The 6,606-nt window shown below is 41.8% G+C and overlaps 1 pseudogene; it reads left to right on the forward strand.

Annotated features, from left to right (window-relative positions):
- The window catches only part of LOC105001682, a 20,104-nt pseudogene extending 16,239 nt beyond the window's left edge, over window positions 1-3,865 (forward strand).
- The last annotated feature ends 2,741 nt before the right edge of the window (window positions 3,866-6,606 follow it).

The following is a 6,606-nucleotide window of genomic DNA, read 5'->3' on the forward strand; positions in this document are numbered from 1 at the left end:
TTTTTGAATGTTGAGTTTCAAGCCAGCTTTTTCAGTCTCTTCTTTCACCTTCATCAAGAGGCTTTTTAGTTCCTTTTTGCTTTCTGCCATAGGGTGGTGTCATCTGCATATCTGAGGTTATTGATATTTCTGCCAGCAATCTTGATCCCTGCTTGTGATTCTTCCAGCCTGGCATTTCGCATGATGTACTCTGCATATAAGTTAAATAAACAGGGTGACGATACACAGCCTTGACGCACTCCTTTGTTAATTTTGAACCTGTTTATTGTTTCATGTTTGGTTCTAACTGTTGCTTCTTGACCTGCATATAGGTTCCTCAGGAGACAGCTAAGGTGGTCTGGTATTGCCATCTCTGTAAAAATTTTCTATAGTTTGTTGTGATCCACACATTCAAAGGTTTTAGCATAGTCAATAGAGCAGAAGTAGATGTTTTTCTGGAATTCTCTTACTTTTTCTATGGTCCAACAGATGTTGGCAATTTGATCTCTGGTTTCTCTGCCTTTTCTAAATCCAACTTGTATATCTAGAAGTTCTCTATTCATGTACTGTTGAAGCCTAGCTTGGAGGATTTTGAGCATGACCTTGCTAGCATGTAAAATGAGTGTAATTGTGCAATAGTTTGAACAATCTTTGGCATTGCCCTTCTTTGGGACTGGAATGAAAATTGATCATTTCCAGTCCTGTGGCCACTGCTGAGTTTTCCAAATTTGCTAGCATATTGAGTGCATTACTTTAACAGGATCATCTTTTAGGATTTGAAATAGCTCAACTGGAATTCTATCACCTCCACTAGCTTTGTTCACAGTGATGCTTCCTAAGGCACTCTTGACTTCACGCTCCAGGATGTCTGGCTCTAGGTGAATGATCACACCATCATGTTATCCATCATTAAGATCTTTTTTGTATAGTTCTTCTGTGTATTCTTGCCACCTCTTTTTAATATCTTCTGCTTCTGTTAGGTCCATACCATTTCTGTCCTTTATTTTGCCTATTTTTGCATGAAATGTTCCCTTGGTATCTCTAATTTTCTTGAAGAGATCTCTAGTCTTTCCCATTCTATTGTTTTCCTCTATTTCTTTGCACCATTCAGTTAGGAAGGCTTTCTTATCTCTCCTTGCTATTCTTTGGAACTCTACAAATTCAGATGGGTATATCTTTCCTATTCTCCTTTGCCTTTCACTTCTCTTCTTTTCTCAGCTATTTGTGAGGCCTCCTCTGACAGCCATTTTGCCTTTTTGCATTTCTTTTTCTTGGGGATGGTTTTGAACACTGCCTCTTGCACAATGTTACGAATCTCCATCCATAGTTCTTCAGGCACTCTAACAGAACTAATCCCTTGAATCTATTTGTCACTTCTACTGTATAATCATAAATGATTTGCTTTAGGTCATACCTGAATAACCTAGCAGTTTTCCCTACTTTCTTCAATTTAAGTCTGAATTTTGCAATAAGGAGTTCATGGTCTGAGCCACACTCAGCTCCTGGTCTTGTTTTTGCTGGGAATATTATGGGTATAATAAAACAATGAATATAAATTATAAACTATAATATCATCAGAATGGAATATAAAAGAGTTGGCCAGGAGTGATAAAAATATATTTATTGTCTAATTCCTCTTCCACTTTTAAGTTCAGAGTAACTTACATTTTTTAGCATAAGGATCAGTTCCCAGTAAAGACTTACATTGGGAAATTAGGTTCTCAGTCTTGTCTTTGTTCCTATTGCTAGTAGGTCATCCTGTGTGGGTTATTTTTGTTTGCCTTGGTTCCATTTATCACTAATAATATAGAGTGGCTGTTAAAATTCCTAGGTAATGAAAGGAAGCTGCAAGTTAGCTATTGAAATGTTCAGTTCAGTTCAGTTCAGTCGCTCAGTCATGTCCAACTCTTTGCGACCCCATGAATCGCAGCACGCCAGGCCTCCCTCTCCATCACCAACTCGTGGAGTTTACTCAAACTCATGTCCATTGAGTCAGTGATGTCTTCCAGCTATCTCATCCTCTGTCATCCCCTTCTCCTCCTGCCTTCAATCTTTCCCAGCATTGGGGTCTTTTCAAATGAGTCAGTTCTTCGTATCAGGTGGCCAAAGTATTGGAGTTTCAGCTTCAGCATCAGTCCTTCCAATGAATATTCAGAACTGATTTCCTTTAGGATGGACTGATTGGATTTCCTTGCAGTCCAAGAGACTCTCAAAAGTTTTCTCCAACACCACAGTTCAAAAGCATCAATTCTTCAGCACTCAGCTTTCTTTATAGTTCAACTCTCCCATCTATACATGACTACTGGAAAAATCATTGCTTTGACTAGATGGACCTTTGTTGGCAAAGTAATGTCTCTGGATTTTAATATGCTGTCTACGTTGGTCTTAACTTTTCTTCCAAGGAGCAAGCATCTTTTAATTTCATGGCTGCAATCACCATCTGCAGTGATTTTGGAGCCCGAAAAAATAAAGTCAGCCACTGTTTCCACTGTTTCCCCATCTATTTGCCATGAAGTGATGGGACCAGATGCCATGATCTTAGTTTTCTGAATGTAAGCCAACTTTTCACTCTCCTTTTTCACTTTCATCAAGAGTATCAGTTGGTATTAGTTGGATCGTTCTAATTCTGAAGTCTCTTGTTGATGAGTGATATTTTTGTCTAAAAGTCCAGTGCTTCTTGACAGCCTGGCCATATTTCTCCCCACTGTTACCATCGTTGACACCCAGGCAGCTGATGTTGTTATCAACTGTACTCTTCCTCCTTGTATCTTTCCCCCTCTCTCCTTTTCTTGCTGTCTAACATTTTTCCTTTCTCTTCTTTCTTAATCATTAGATGTTCTCCATGTCAAGTTTTCCTTTCAACCATAAAACTGCAAGTCCTTGAAAATCAAAAGAACAGTCTTCACTTTTCTGAAAAGTTCATCATTTCACAACAATTACCACGTCAAACCGTCTCCCAGAGATGCCCTCTCACTCTTCTTTATTTCTCTGAAAGTGGCCACAGTGGTTTGGCTGTCCTCCATTCCCACATGACGTGACAAGGCCAGTGGGGCCAGCTCCTGGTGGTCCTTACCTTCGCTGGAGATGAACTGAGACTCTAAGCCTGAGACTAAACATGACGTTCCTGCTGCTCCTTATCACCACTTCTCATCTCTGTCCCCTGTCTCTTTTCCTCCAGCTTTTCAGTCTCAGAGTTACCTGTCACCACCCACAGTCCCTGCAGAGCCCAGAGATTTCTCCCTGAAGGAAAGGTTCTGGAGAAATCAGAGGAATTAATAAAGACTGCAACCAATTCCCAACTTGTGCTGATGTCCCAGGGGGTGAAGAGCATGGGTGTTCTCTCATTAGAATTGTTGAATCTTCCAAGTAATAGCTCGTTTAGGAGCATCCTGTGTCTTCCTGTTCCTTTTAATAATAATATATTTCCCAAATTTAATAGGGGAAATTCTTTATCTCGTAAATATGAGGAGTGGGAGATCTATTTAAAAAACGTTATGGAGGTAACTCCACGGGTTTACCTGGAGAATGCTGTCCCCTGTGATCAGACACTTACAGGGCTTCCCATCTGGAGCCTCAGGCCCGTCGGAAGGCGGGGCAGACAGGACCCTCCTCCCTCAGGTGGGCCTCCCCCGGGGCCATCCGCATGTGGGCCCACCTCAGAGCAGAAGTCTGTACTGGCCAATGGCAGGTAGCTGGCTAGAGATACGAACAAAAGAAAAGTGACTAAAAGCTTGGGACCACCCCGGGGGCGGCCTCAGGAGCCTGGCCCAACCCAACAGCACCTCTAGGGAGCTCTTGTGGTCCGGATGCTGCCGGAAAGACAGAGGAAGAAGTCCTGAAGAGGGTGGAAGGCCTGGGTGTGGGCGTTACGGAGAGAGGCCGCTAGAGGGCGCGGAAGCTCTGAGGCTCTGGGGCCAGACTTGCAGCCTTGGAGATGGGGTCAGCCCACTCAGAGCCCAGAGAGGAGGGGTTGGTTACCGAAGGCCTCTGACTCTCTGGCCCACATTCCCTTGCGTCACAGAAGGACAGAGAGAGGTCTGCCTTCAGCATCTGATAGGGTACTTCCAGCCTGGTCTTGCAACCCAGTGGGTAGCCGTCTGCAGTCTAACTGCCTTTTGTGTCTCGAGAGACAGGACTTGGGACCCAGAAATACGTTGACTCTTAAGCTTTCAGTTTTCAAGCTGCAGGCTGCGTGGGTGGTGGCATGTGGAAAACTGGCATGGTGGCCATGAATGTGGAGTGTGTGAAAGTGGTGGTATTTTGGCGGGTGGAGAGTTCTTCCTTGTGCCCTCTTTCTGGAGATTTCTCCCCAGACCTCCCTCTTCCCTCTCCATCTGAGCCTCTTCCTCCTGTCCCCACACCCCTGCCAGGTGGAAGTGACCCTAATGTTCATAGCAGCATTATTTACAGTACTATTTACAAAACATGGAAGCAACCTAAATGTCCATCGATGGGTGAATGGATAAAGAAAGAAGATGTGATACATATATATAGATATATAGAGATATAGATAGATAGATAGATATAGATATGATGGGATATTACTCAGCCATAAAAAAGAATTAAATAATGCTGTTTGCACCAACAGAGACAGACCCAGAGATTATCATACTAAGTGAAGTAAGCCAATATATGATATTGCTTCTATGTTGAATCTATAAAATTATACAAATGAACTTATTTATAAAACAGAAACAGACGCACAACCACAGATATTGTTATCAAAGGGAAAAGGGGGGTAGGTAAGGGATAAATTAGAAAGTTGGGATTAACAATACACACTACTATGAATAATATAGATAACCAATAAGGACCTACTGTATAGCACAGGAAATTCTACTTTGTACTTTGTAATAACCTATAAGGGAAAAGAATCTGAAAAGGAACATATATATATATATATATATATATATATACACGAAGTCGCTTCTTTCATATCCAACTCTTTGCAACCCTATGGACTATAACTTGCCAGGCTCCTCTGTCCATGGGATTCTCCAGGCAAGAGTACTGGAGTGGGTTGCCAGGCCCTTTTCCAGGGCATCTTCCTGATCCAGGGATCAAACCCATGTCTCATGTCTCCTGCATTGAAGGCAGGTTCTTTATCACTAGCACCATCTGTAAAGTATATATATATATATATATATAACTGGATCACTATGTTTTATACCTGAAACTAACATGATATTGTAAATCAACTATACTTCAATTTTTTAAATTTTTTCTAAGATTTTCAGTTACAGGAAAAAAAAAAAAATCTTTTGAGTATCCAAACCAACATTTGCCTAAGATCAGTATCTGGTTCTCTAATGAATTCTCTACAAAAAGAAGACAGAGATGCCCAGTGGGCTTCCCTTAAAGTGGGGAAACACAACAGCCCCCTTTGAATGGTCCTTCATACTATCCACTATGGTGAATGAACTGAAGATTGAATCACCAATCGTGTAAGCAGGTATGGCCAGTATCCTGGGACAAGCATGCACTTGTCCATTAACTTGGGGCCATCCCATTCAAGGTAGCCTATCCTCTTTAGCAGGGAATGGGTCACTGCCAGAGGAACTAATTAATGGAGAAGGGCATAGACCGTGAGGATGAACTCTTGAGAACCCCACAGAAAACCCCCAGACTCACTTTACCCATCATATAATGTGTTCCACGTGTTATTAACTGTGCTGTGGAAACATTGCAGGACATTCTCCATACTGCATTCTACTCTTAGGAATTCAAAATGCTTTTTAAAGTAAATCAACTTGTAACTCTCAGATGAACATCTTTGGACACTAACCTTTCTTGAGATATAATTTGAGAAATGGAGCTCTTGGGTATGTGATTATAGCTGAAGAGCTAGTTTTCACTATTGAGAGTAAGGGAAGCTAGACACAAAAGAGGACCTGTAAAGTTCAACCACAGGGAAACACCAGTGGTTTCAGATTTCAGGAAAGTGGTTGCCCTGGGGGAAGCCGGTTCTGCAGGGGTGGTCATGAGCTCTGCTGGGACACGGTAGTATTTATTTCACTTCTTGGTCTAGTTCCTGGTTGCCTGAATATATTTATTCATGAAAAGTAATCAAGCTTTATAGCTATGATTTTTACATATACCTCAATGGATGTTATACTTAAACAAAATTTGACTTCAAGAAAAGAACTGTTTTGAGGTGGAGACAGGAGTTGGAGTTAGACCTGTGGACCACCTACACTCTGTGGCACCTACACTCTGTGGGAGAGAGGTGAGGTGCTTGTAGTGTAGGGCATGGCTAGGACAATGAGGTTCAGAGCCGGATAGAACTGGATTTGAATCCCCATTTTGAGGCTTCAGGCTATGTAAGCAACAAGAAGAGCGATGGGTTAGGCCAGAGAAACAGTCGGGGGACAGACCGTGAAAGATTCTGTAAAGTCAAGATAAGGGTTTTGGTTTTCATTCTTAGCTTAGGTAGAGAGACTACAACAAAATCTCAAAATGCTTCATGTTCAACGCAGTACACATCTTTATCATGAAGGAGAAAAAAGACTGAACCGAATTCTGAAAATAAATCTTAAAATCGTGGTAGAAAAACCAGAAGGGGACAGAGAAAGCAAGACTACACAATCTTGACACAGATTCTTCACAACATGTAAGAGCTTGCACAGC

Source organism: Bison bison, unplaced genomic scaffold, assembly GCF_000754665.1.
Source record: "Bison bison bison isolate TAMUID 2011002044 unplaced genomic scaffold, Bison_UMD1.0 scf7180017864383, whole genome shotgun sequence".
In the NCBI taxonomy this organism is placed as follows: Eukaryota; Metazoa; Chordata; class Mammalia; order Artiodactyla; family Bovidae; genus Bison; species Bison bison.